This window comes from Triticum aestivum, chromosome 3D, assembly GCF_018294505.1.
Source record: "Triticum aestivum cultivar Chinese Spring chromosome 3D, IWGSC CS RefSeq v2.1, whole genome shotgun sequence".
NCBI classification, from domain to species: Eukaryota; Viridiplantae; Streptophyta; class Magnoliopsida; order Poales; family Poaceae; genus Triticum; species Triticum aestivum.
The window spans coordinates 240215621-240229209 of record NC_057802.1 but is presented as its reverse complement, the minus strand read 5'-3'; positions in this window follow the sequence as shown (position 1 = coordinate 240229209).

The following is a 13589-nucleotide window of genomic DNA, read 5'->3' as shown; positions in this document are numbered from 1 at the left end:
TTTGGTGTAATACAAGCTTCCTGGGGAAATCTAGTTTAGCTTTCAGTTCCAACTTTGATGAAAAAATAACATCGGCCTACCTTGAAGGCTCGAACACAACTTTATGACAATACTAGATGACACCCCGCATGTTGTTGCAGGACTTAGTAGCATATAAGAGATGCAAAAGTGTGGTAATATTTGTAGCCTTCACAATACAAAAACACGGGGATAAAAATTTGATGACCTTCTTTTCTTATCAGATAGTAATATGTTACAAATCAACTGCATTACAATTATATATATTGACCATGGCACTGGATTGCTACAAGCATGTAGTATTTTGACCCCCTAAATGTACTTTTGTGAATATAATAGTGACATTTGGGCAAAAAGTGCCATAGTTACCTTCATGGAAGCTTGGAAATCATTTGCAAATTGTATTCACAAATGGAGAATAAAAAGACCCATTAACGTACGGTAGAGATTCTTTGAAATGTAAGAATTTAGCAAGTAAAGCAATCATGTTTTCCAGTTATAGGACGTTTTATTGCAACATTTTGCCATTCTCCGTAATACAAAAGAAAACAAAGCAATAAATCAAAACATGTGTACACAATTTTTTATAACAAATGTTAGAAAATGTCATGTGCGTGTGTACTCGGTCATCTTCTGCATTATCGACGATGTGTCCCAACGCACCAGCACGGGAAGGAGGCTTCCGCGGGAGAAAGTGTACCGAACTGCATGTCACATGTAGCGGCATGGTGAAGGAGGCGATCGTGTTACAGAAGAGCCTGGTCACGCCTCTCAATCGCACAGATGTTGAAACATGAGCTGGGCTATTTGTTTCAGTGCTCTGGTGAAAATTATAACTAGAAACCAAATGTGTAAAAGTTCAGTGTGAGGTGAAGAAATCAGGAGCAATATCGCGGATCACTGTCATGCATAGACATGGAGCAGTAGGTTTGGAACTAAAGCATCAGCAGACGTACACCCCACAGTGGCACCGATCAACACGGTTGAGACCTGCCAGGAAGAATATGAAGAGATGAATTCCATAGAAGAAAAACTATGGTAACATGTCATGCCTCATCGTGGAAAAATCTTCATCTAGGGGGGCTGGGAGGGAGCTACTTGATTGGGACGATAGTAACCTGCTTGAGCTGAGAAGATGTGTAGCAATACAAAGCATCTGTACACCCTCATTTGTTTTGGACGTGGAGTTTGTAGCATTGGCCTAGCCTTGCAGGAGGCTGTAGCAGAGAAAGGAGGGAGAGGTCGGGGAGCCCTGAAGAGCAAACACACTGACTCCGCCTGAGGTAGGAACGGGTATTTGAAGTTGGCAAAGAGACACAGAAGTGGATTTGCATGGTGGAAGCCATTAAGAAAAGAAACTCAAGGGATTTCTTGTTTGCATCGTGGAAGCCATTAAGGAAAGAAACTCAAGGGATTTTGTGTTTGCATGGTGGAAGCCGTTAAGAAAAGAAAATCAAGGGATGTACCAACCAATGACAATTGGTTGGTTTCTCCCCCAGTCAGTTTCAAATGCATTTGTGGCTGCACTTTTGCTTAGGAGAACATGGGTCATATGTGCTGGCGGAGATAACAATCAGTTAGTACATACGATGCCATGCACATATCAATGGAACGTGGGTTAGCTGGTCCATGGGCGGGTTGCTGGCCCAAAAAAGTGACGATGTGGCGGCATGCAAAGGTAGGAAAATTAGGGAGTGGGGGAGATGGCATGTGTGGGGCTTGCATGATGAGGTGGATAGGCTGCATGTCAAGAGAAATAGATAGTGGGGATGAACTATTTAGGTATTATAGATATGGGCTAACATCAATTCAGCTTAATATCTAGATGCTCTTGTGGCCTTTGATAATACTCACTCCGTTTCTAAATATAAGTCTTTTTAGATATTTCAATACGGATTACATACATATATATAGACTTATTTTAGAGTGTAGATTCACTTATATTTAAAAACGGAGGAGGGAGTATATTGAAACCCACCTTGAAGTTTTGATAACCCTGTAATGGCTGGTTGTCTCAGAAATAACATTTTAATCTTTTCAAAGAGCTTCAATTACCGTGACAGGTGCGGTCCACATACAAAGTCCTAACATAGATGTTGGAGTAGTTTTCCTATTCCAATATATTATTGGGCCAGTTATTGATCAGTGAAAAGATAAAAAAAGAAATCTTTGCAAGGAATATGTGTGATTTCAGAGGAGCCAAGTTGCAAGGAGTTAATGGGACACGAAATGCTTGCTTTTCTCTGCTCTAATCTTTTAAATCTGCGGATAAAATTTCACCCAACTATAATATGAAGTCATCAAATGGTACACAATGCCAATATACATGCTTTGCGTTTTCAGGCTGTGCGGCGTCATTTTTTATCAACCATCATGTTCTTGCAAGAAGTTGTCCAGATAATGGTGGCATGACCAAGTTTTTTTTCTTGGCCGAGATTTTCGATAACCGGTCGAAAACCAACCCTTCTGTTACACAGCGAAAAATTCAAATATCACCTAAAAATTTGAATTTATACCGCTAACATATGTCAAATACAGTTCGTATGCCCTTGTGAACACAAGATAACACTTAGTGTGGTGGTAATGCACTTGAGTAGCTTCCAGGTGGTCCCAGGATCGAATCTAATGTAGTCCCACGCGGGAGCGGTGTGCCGAACCCACGAGCTTCCGAACGCATAGGTGTATATGCACCCATTGTCTAAATACACATTTTAAAAAGTTGAAAAAATTTGGGAAAAAATCCCGCATGTAAATCCGGACATTATATGTGTGTGTACCAAATTTCGGTGAAAAAGGACATTTTTTGTGGCATGTATAAAAAAGATAAAAAATTCCTCGTGAATATTTGTAATCAAGCATAGAAAATTATCATAATAAGAGTATCTACACCTAGGAGCCAAAACACACGGGATTTTTTTCTTGAAATTTTTTAACATTTTGAAATTTGCTTTTTTATACATATTTCATAATAAGAGTATCTACACCTAGGAGCCAAAACGCCACTCTCAAATCATTATGTTAAAAAGAGGCTTAAACATATTATATTGATACGCAAAATTTTCGAATTCAAAATTCGTTTGAAAATTCCGAGAATTTCCGGAAACCGGTTTTCCTGATCCCTACCAGAAAAAAACGGAATTGAGAAAAAAACGTGGGCATGACATGGCAGCAATAAAATAAAAACATTCACGATAAAGTGCATTCATTCTTGTCTAGACAAGACATGTATCATTATTACTTTTTTACCATTTTTGCATATTTTGTTTTGTGCAATAGGTATATTACCATGTGAGAGTTGCGTTCATACAAATGCATCATAGAAAGTAGATAGGAGAGTTGCATTCTCATTGATAGAGGAAGGGTGAGAGCACACCAATTGTACATGGAAAAGAAAGAAAATGGAAACGCAAAATGAAAACTAAATAGAAGAATTCTATGTAAGATATCGGCCACGAGCCAGCGTGCACATGACCGTTCCTATAGTAGGTCCTAAGGCACACACAATTTTTGATTAGTACTAGCATGCATGTCAATGAAGATCACATGCTGTGCCTAATCTGTAATAGTTGGTCTGCATTCTTTTGCCTATAGTTCATGATTTCTTTTCAATTACGTAATTTAGAAAATAAGTATGTTATTGTCCAATCATACCATGTCAATATAGGTTACGGAGGACGGTAAGGTGATAATTAGTGAAAAGTATAGGTCAAGCTGGATACGTTTTAATCTGTAGTTACCTAACCTATTGTACAAAGTAGCCATGCATTTTGTGATTATCAAGCTTCAATCGCATGATGCTTTCGTTCATCAATTCCATCTTTTCTAGGATCGTCATAAGCAAGGTTGACACGTAGTTGAGGAAGATGATGTACATTGATTCCGACAGGCGGCAACTATCTATGTTGTAGGGACTATTGGAGAAGACATTAACAAGACGACAGTGGGCATATATGAGTTCATACCAGAGATGCTTCCTAAAGTATATGCATTATAGCCCATAGCAACGCACGGGCGTTCTACTAGTAAACCATGAGGATTGAGTCGTGACTTAGCTTTTTGACATGTAGTGCAGCGAGCAACAAAACACTCAACATCCCGTCTCATCTTTGGCCAAAAGAAATGTGTAGCAAGTACGTCCTCCGTCTTCTTCATGCCAAAGTGTCCCATTAATCATCCTCCATGCGCCTCCTGTAACAACGAAAGACGAACAAAGCTAGATGGAATGCATAGCTTGTCAGCACGGAACACAAATCCATCATTCACGACGAACTTGTTCCATGTTCTTCCTTCTTTACAATTCTGCATTACATCTTTAAAATCAGCATCATGCACATATTGATCTTTGATGGTCTCCAAACCAAATATTTTGAAGTCAAGTTGTGAGAGCATAGTATAGCGACGAGACAATGCATCAGCAATAACATTTTCTTTACCCTTCTTGTGTTTAATGACATAAGGGAAAGTCTCAATGAATTCAACCAATTTAGCATGTCTACGACTCAGTTTAGCTTGACTTTTAATATGTTTCAAAGATTCATGATCAGAATGTATAAAATATTCTTTGCACCATAAATAATGTTGACATGTCTCTAAAGTCCAAATAAGAGTGATAGAGGCAAAGGTGTCCCGTCTTTCGATGAGATGATGGATATCGCTTTGGTGGAAGTCGACTTTGACGATCCGACTACGAACGTGCGATGACGTCGCGCCTTAGCAATCGCTAAACCAACTCCGAGAGGTTATTGACCACGCCGGAGCACGATCAACCTGACCACGAGGGTCTGTTTCCTGTGAGCAAACGAAGAACAAGCAAGAAACTGAGATTGCGATCTGGATATTGCGAATATAAGATGAAAGCTTTATTGATCAAGGTGGGAATCTGTGATGCCTTTGTCTGGTCGTTGAACACAAACGAAGTACGCGAAGTTGCAGCTATGGCGAACTTTTAATCTAAACAAAACCCAAAGTCTAAACGACGCCCTAAGGGCTGTATATATGGAGGAAGAGGGGGGAATTTCGTGGCCCTTGGGGAAGGGGTCCGAAACCAACCCTATCTCTTGTTTCCCCACACATACGGACTCTAAAAACAGCTTATACTCAAGTATTTCGAAATTACATGGGCCTGGCCCAATAATAAGGTGACGCAGCACCTAGAATAGCCTCTGGACGAAAGTTATGAAGTAGCATCTTGTATATTTCGTCCAAGGCTTCATGCACGCATTATGGTGGCTTCAACGTCCTGAAATCATCACTTGTAACTCCGTTCTTGTTCCCCATGCGCATGCCATCATCTCCATGCTTGTTCTTGCTCCAATGTTCATCCTTCTCAAAGCTAGGCCCTTCATTTGTAAGCAAAACAAATGTATCCAATTTAGGCAGCATCATATTCTCATGAACATTAGAATCATTACCAAGAAACGAAAGTACCTGGTAATTTAATTGGCGTGCGCGAGCTCTAGTAATTGGTCCAGTATGTATAGCAGCAGGGGCTGTGGGTGTAACAATGGTATTGATGTCCTCATCATCCTCCCCTTCTTGAAATGAAGTCGTCCTCGACGGAAGCTCATCTCCCTCACCCAAATAAGGCTTCAAATCTGCAATGTTAAAAGTGGGACTAACCCCAAAATCTGCAGGCAGCTCAAGTTTATATGCATTATCATTTATTTTCTCTAACACCTTAAAAGGACCATCAGCACGTGGCATTAGCTTTGATTTGCGCAAATCAGGAAATCTATCCTTACGCAAATGTAACCAAACAAGATCTCCAGGTGCAAACACAACATGTTTTCTACCCTTATCTCCAGCAAGTTTATATTTAGCATTCATACGCTCAATGTTTTCCTTAGTTAACTCATGCATTTTTAAGATCAATTCAGCACGTTGTTTAGCATCAAAATTAACCTTCTCCGAAGATGGAAGAGGCAACAAATCAATAGGTGCACGAGGTAGGAAACCATACACAATTTCAAAAGGGCACATCTTAGTAGTAGAATGCAATGAACGATTATAAGCAAACTCAATATGAGGCAAGCATTCTTCCCACATTTTCTTATTATTCTTCAAAACAGCCCTAAGCATAGTAGACAATGTTCTATTGACTACTTCAGTTTGTCCATCAGTTTGGGGGTGACAAGTAGTACTAAAAAGCAGTTTAGTCCCCAACTTAGCCCATAAACATCTCCAAAAGTGGCTAAGAAATTTAGTATCACGATCTGAAACAATAGTATTTGGCACACCATGCAAACGAATAATTTCACGGAAGAACAAATCAGCAACATTAACAGCATCATCGCTTTTATGACATGGTATAAAGTGTGCCATTTTTGAGAATCTATCCACGACAACAAATATGCTATCCCTCCCCTTCTTTGTTCGAGGTAAACCTAAAACAAAGTCCATAGATATATCCTCCCAAGGAACACTAGGTACAGGCAAAGGCATATATAAACCATGAGGATTGAGTCGTGACTTAGCTTTTTGACATGTAGTGCAGCGAGCAACAAAACGCTCAACATCCCGTCTCATCTTTGGCCAAAAGAAATGTGTAGCAAGTACGTCCTCCGTCTTCTTCACGCCAAAGTGTCCCATTAATCCTCCTCCATGCGCCTCCTGCAACAACAAAAGACGAAGAGAGCTAGCTGGAATGCATAGCTTGTTAGCACGGAACACAAATCCATCATTAACGACAAACTTGTTCCAGGTTCTTCCTTCTTTACAATTCTGCAAAACATCTTTAAAATCAGCATCATGCACATATTGATCTTTGATGGTCTCCAAACCAAATATTTTGAAGTCAAGTTGTGAAAGCATAGTATAGCGACGAGACAATGCATCAGCAATAACATTTTCTTTACCCTTCTTGTGTTTAATGACATAAGGGAAAGTTTCAATGAATTCAACCCATTTAGCATGTCTACGATTCAGTTTAGCTTGACTTTTAATATGTTTCAAAGATTCATGATCAGAATGTATAACAAATTCTTTGGGCCATAAATAATGTTGCCATGTTTCTAAAGTCCGAACAAGAGCATATAGTTCTTTATCATAAGTAGAATAATTCAGACTAGGCCCACTCAATTTTTCAGAAAAGTATGCAACAGGTTTACCATCTTGTAATAACACACCTCCTAATCCAATTCCACTAGCATCACATTCAAGCTCAAAAGTCTTATTAAAATCAGGAAGTTGGAGTAAAGGAGCATGTGTCAACTTATCTTTCAATACCGTGAAGGCTTCTTCCTGTGCGGTACCCCAAACAAAAGGCACATCCTTCTTTGTAAGCTCGTTGAGAGGTGCAGCAATGGTGCTGAAATCTCTCACAAAACGCCTATAGAAACCAGCGAGGCCAAGGAAACTCCTCACTTGTGTGACCGTTTTGGGCTGCGGCCAACTCTCAATAGCTTCAATCTTGGCTTTATCAACTTCAATTCCCTGTGGAGTAACAACATAGCCAAGAAAAGATACTCGGTCGGTGCAAAAGGTGCACTTCCCAAGGTTACCAAACAAACGTGCATCACGTAGAGCAATAAAAACAGCACGTAAATGTTCCAAATGTTCTTCCAAAGATTTGCTATAAATCAGTATATCATCAAAATAGACTACCACAAATCGTCCAATAAAAGCACGTAAAACTTCGTTCATTAGTCTCATGAAAGTACTAGGTGCATTAGTTAACCCAAAAGGCATGACTAACCACTCATATAAACCAAACTTAGTTTTAAATGTTGTTTTCCATTCATCTCCCAGTTTCATACGAATTTGATGGTATCCACTACGCAAATCAACTTTGGAAAATATTGTAGAGCCACTCAATTCATCAAGCATATCATCTAGCCTAGGAATAGGATGACGATAACGAATAGTAATGTTATTAATGCCTCTACAATCAACACACATACGCGATGTACCATCCTTTTTAGGCACAAGTATAATAGGAACAGCACAAGGACTAAGAGATTCGCGTATATAACCTTTGTCGAGCAGCTCCTGTACTTGACGCATAATCTCCTTCGTCTCCTCTGGATTGGTACGGTATGGTGCACGGTTGGGTAGCGATGCACCGGGAATTAAGTCAATTTGATGCTCAATCCCTCGAATAGGTGGTAATCCCGGTGGCACGTCTTGTGGAAAGACGTCAGCGAACTCCTGCAAAATGTTAGTGACAGCAGGGGGCAAAGAGGAAGGCACGTCCTCGAATGAAAATAATGCCTCTTTGCACACAAAAGCATAGCAAACAGATTTGCTGAAATCTAGCTCATCAATATCAGATTTTGTGGCAAGTAAACATGCACTTTTCAATTTAATTTCAGAAACAACACTAGATGGTTTATTATTAGGTTTCATTTGTTGCTCAAATTCTTTTGCCACAATCTGATTTTCACTCTTATTTTTCTCCTGTTTTGCTTTATTAGCTCTATTAATGTCATCTTTCAAAATGGAATCAGGAGTCATAGGAAGCAAAGTAATATTTTTATCCTTATGAACAAGAGTATACTGATTGTTTCTACCATGGTGTACAGAATTTTTATCAAATTGCCATGGTCTACCAAGTAATAAGGAACATGCTTGCATGGGTACCACATCACAATCAACATAATCAGCATATGTAGAGATACTAAAATGCACACGAACAGTACGTGTTACCTTAACCTTGCCGCTGTTGTTGAACCATTGGATGTAGTAAGGATGTGGATGTGGTCTTGTGGTGAGAGATAGTTTCTCCACCATCTCCATGCTAGCCAAGTTGTTACAGCTCCCTCCATCTATGATGACGCGAACAGAACGTTCCTTCACAACTCCCTTTGTATGGAACAAATTATGCCTCTGATTTTGCTCTGCTTGTGTGACCTGCACACTCAAAACACGTTGAGCAACTAAACATTCATACCTGTCAGCGTCTTCAGGAGCCATGTATTGCGTCTCATTTTCAGAATCATCTCCACCATGTTCTTCACGTGTAATAAGAGCCAAAGTCTCCTCATCATAGTCACTAGCGGACTCATACCCACCATCCTCAGTAGCAATCATTACACGCTGAGATTTGCATTCTCGCGCATAATGTCCTCTTCCCTTACAACGACGACAAATAATATCACTTGTGTGCCCTGTTGATGCCATGGAAGAAGAAGAGCTCTGTGCAGGCCCGGCAGGTGCGCTCTTGGCAGATAGTGGTGGTTGTGCCTGCTTTCTTGTATCACGGCTGGAGGTGGAACCTGATGGAGGTGCTGGTGCAGTGGAAGTAGAAGATGCACGCGGTGTCCATGATGAAGGTCGACCTGCAGAAAAGTTAGTTCGCGCCAATGCTTGTCGATCCTGCACTTCACGTTCAGCTTTACAAGCAAGATGGAATAAACGAGTGATATTAGTATACTCCTTATACTCTAGAATGGTCTGAATCTCTCTATTTAAACCACCCATAAAACGTGCAAGCATAGCTTCATTCTCCTCAACAATACCACATCTAATCATGCCAGTTTGTAATTCCTGATAATATTCTTCTACAGAATTTTTCCCTTGTCGTAAACGCTGCAGTTTTTGAAGCAATTCACGTTGATAATATGGTGGAACCCAACGAGTACGCATAGCAGTTTTCAAAGCAGCCCAAGTAGCTGGAATAGGATATAATCTACAATGTTCAGACCACCATACACATGCAAAACTAGTGAAAGCACAAACAGCAGCAGCAACCCGTCTCTCCTCGGGATATTGTAAACATGTAAAACGTTGTTCAGTTTCTAACTCCCAAGTAAGATATACATCAGGAATGTATCTACCCTCAAACGGTGGAATATTCAATTTCAGTTTAGGAACATGGTCATGATCTCGTACCTGAGGTGGTGGTGCAGGCCTACCGTTGCGAATATATACCTGAGGTCGACCTGCTGGAGGTGGTGCTGGTGGCTGCACGTAGTTCTGATTTTGATCAACCTCATCCTCATAATCGCCCGCATAATCGTCATCCTCCTCAGCCGCCGCAGTAGCAGGAGCCAAAGAAGCATCAACAGTAGGTGCAGCGGCACCCGAATTTTGACCAGTCTCAATTGGAACGCGCTGTGCTCGTCCCACTTGATTTGGAAGGCGGCGTTGGAGATGTGGTTGTTGTTGTTGTAGAGGTGCGACAGGTGCAGCCGGTGGTGGTTGGGGAAGACGCTTGAGCAATTCATTAAACCTGTTATCCAGCTTTGTCTCAAACGACTTCTCCACGGCATCTATCTTCTCCATAGCCTCTTCAAATCTGTTTAGCACATCTCCCACCTGGCCACTCATCATTTGCTGAAATTTATCATGCAACCCCTTGTTCGTCATGTTCTCCCAATCAGTCTCATCGGCTTGTGATCCTGCCATGGTTAGCAGCAATAGAAACACAAAAGAATATGATCCTACAGACTACTAGGAAGTGGTGGTGATGGTGGTGTGTCACAAATCCTTCAAGCGAATCTCAAATTCTTACCAGTTCTTACCCAGCAGCAGGTGGTGATCGGCAACCGTTGTAGTCAAAACTCTCAAAGCTTGGATAGAGCGATTACCAGGGAGAGTCAAACGCACGACGTAGATGTATGTGGAGCTGGGAAGGCTTATAATATGGTAGCAAAAAGGGTCAGCAATAATCAATTCAGATATGCAAAGTTGAATAAACGCTCAACGATGGTACTGTGCTAGTCTTAGGCTAGACCGTGCTAGAGACGCGAGCCTAGAACACTAACAAAATCACGGCACTGCACGTAAACAAGGGAGGAGCACACTCTGAATTTTTTTCACTTTTTTTTTTGCACTTTTTTTCCTCTCTTTTTTCCTTTTTGCTCCGCAACAATTTTTTTTGAAACTGGAACTATTTTTCTACTACGGGTAACACAAAAGTTTGGGAGTCCTTCTCTGTCACGACTCGGAGTATGGCGTGATCTGGAAATCCAAAACAGAGTAACAAAATACTGGACTTGGACTAGGACTGGTGGCGGAGATGAATCTAGTGGAACTCGGACTGGTGGCGGAGATGAATCTAGTGGAACTCGGACTGGTGACGGATATATGTTGCAGGTGTACTCGGATTGGCGTGATGGCGGCGGATATGTGGTGGCGTATATGGACTCGGATTGGCGGTGAATATGTGGTGGTGGTATATGGCAACGGCGATGAAGTTGGTGCAGTGGTGGTATATGGCAGCAACGATGATGATGATGCGGTGGTGATATATGGCAACGGCGACGTGACAACCTGTGAACAGAACTCGAAACTCTAAAGGACTAGACGCTAAGACCAGCAACTTGACACGACGATGCAACCGCAAATTCAACAAAGCAAACACAGAAAAGATTATGCAAAGGCTCAGATTGGTTCGGATAGGATGAACTAACCCTAAATTTTTTTGGCTTTTTCGTGGACTATAGGTATGAAGAACAAACTCGATCTAAACTACGAAAAACTGTAAAATCTCACCGAGCAACCTGGAAATCTGATACCACTTGATAGAGGCAAAGGTGTCCCGTCTTTCGATGAGATGATGGATATCGCTTTGGTGGAAGTCGACTTTGACGATCCGACTACGAACGTGCGATGACGTCGCGCCTTAGCAATCGCTAAACCAACTCCGAGAGGTTATTGACCACGCCGGAGCACGATCAACCTGACCACGAGGGTCTGTTTCCTGCGAGCAAACGAAGAACAAGCAAGAAACTGAGATTGCAATCTGGATATTGCGAATATAAGATGAAAGCTTTATTGATCAAGGTGGGGTTCTGTGACGCCTTTGTCTGGTCGTTGAACACAAACGAAGTACGCGAAGTTGCAGCTATGGCAAACTTTTAATCTAAACAAAACCCAAAGTCTAAACGACGCCCTAAGGGCTGTATATATGGAGGAAGAGGGGGGAATTTCGTGGCCCTTGGGGAAGGGGTCCGAAACCAACCCTATCTCTTGTTTCCCCACACATACGGACTCTAAAAACAGCCTATACTCAAGTATTTCGAAATTACATGGGCCTGGCCCAATAATAAGGTGACGCAGCACCTAGAATAGCCTCTGGACGAAAGATATGAAGTAGCATCTTGTATATTTCGTCCAAGGCTTCATGCACGCATTATGGTGGCTTCAACGTCCTGAAATCATCACTTGTAACTCCGTTCTTGTTCCCCATGCGCATGCCATCATCTCCATGCTTGTTCTTGCTCCAATGTTCATCCTTCTCAAAGCTAGGCCCTTCATTTGTAAGCAAAACAAATGTATCCAATTTAGGCAGCATCATATTCTCATGAACATTAGAATCATTACCAAGAAACGAAAGTACCTGGTAATTTAATTGGCGTGCGCGAGCTCTAGTAATTGGTCCAGTATGTATAGCAGCAAGGGCTGTGGGTGTAACAATGGTATTGATGTCCTCATCAAAGAGCATATAATTCTTTATCATAAGTAGAATAATTCAGACTAGACCCACTCAATTTTTCAGAAAAGTATGCAACAGGTTTGCCATCTTGTAATAACACACCTCCTAATCCAATTCCACTAGCATCACATTCAAGCTCAAAAGTCTTATTAAAATCAGGAATTTGGAGTAAAGGTGCATGTATCAACTTATCTTTCAACACCGTGAAGGCTTCTTCCTGTGCGGTACCCCGAACAAAAGGCACATCCTTCTTTGTAAGCTCGTTGAGAGGTGCAGCAATGGTGCTGAAATCTCGCACAAAACGCCTATAGAAACCAGCGAGTCCAAGAAAACTCCTCACTTGTGTGACCATTTTGGGTTGCGGCCAACTCTCAATAGCTACAATCTTGGTTTTATCAACTTCAATTCCGTGTGGAGTAACAACATAGCCAAGAAAAGATACTCGGTCGGTGCAAAAGGTGCACTTCCCAAGGTTATCAAACAAACGTGCATCACGTAGAGGAATAAAAACAGCACGTAAATGTTCCAAATGTTCTTCCAAAGATTTGCTATAAATCAGTATATCATCAAAATAGACTACCACAAATCGTCCAATGAAGCATGTAAAACTTCATTTATTAATCTCGTGAAAGTACTAGGTGCATTAGTTAACCCAAAAGGCATGACTAAGCACTCACATATACCAAACTTAGTTTTAAATGTTTTTTTCCATTCATCTCCCAATTTCATACGAATTTGATGGTATCCACTATGCAAATCAACTTTGGAGAATATTCTAGAGCCACTCAATTCATCAAGCATATCATCTAGCCTAGGAATAGGATGATGATAACGAATAGTAATATTATTAATGCCTCTACAATCAACACACATACGCGATGTACCATCCTTTTTCAGTTCAAGGACTAAGGAATTCACATATATAAACTTTGTTGAGTAGTTCCTAGACTTGACGCATAATCTCCTTCATCTCCTTTGGATTGGTACGGTATGGTGCAGGGTTGGGTAGCAATGCACAGGGAATTAAGTCAATGTGATGCTCAATCCCTTGAATAGGTGGTAACCCCGGTGGCACGTCTTGTGGAAAGACTTCAGCAAACTCCTGCAAAATGTTAGTCACAGAAGGAGGCAAGGAGGAATGCACATCCTCGAATGAAAATAATGCCTGTTTGCACACAAAAGCGTAGCAAATAGA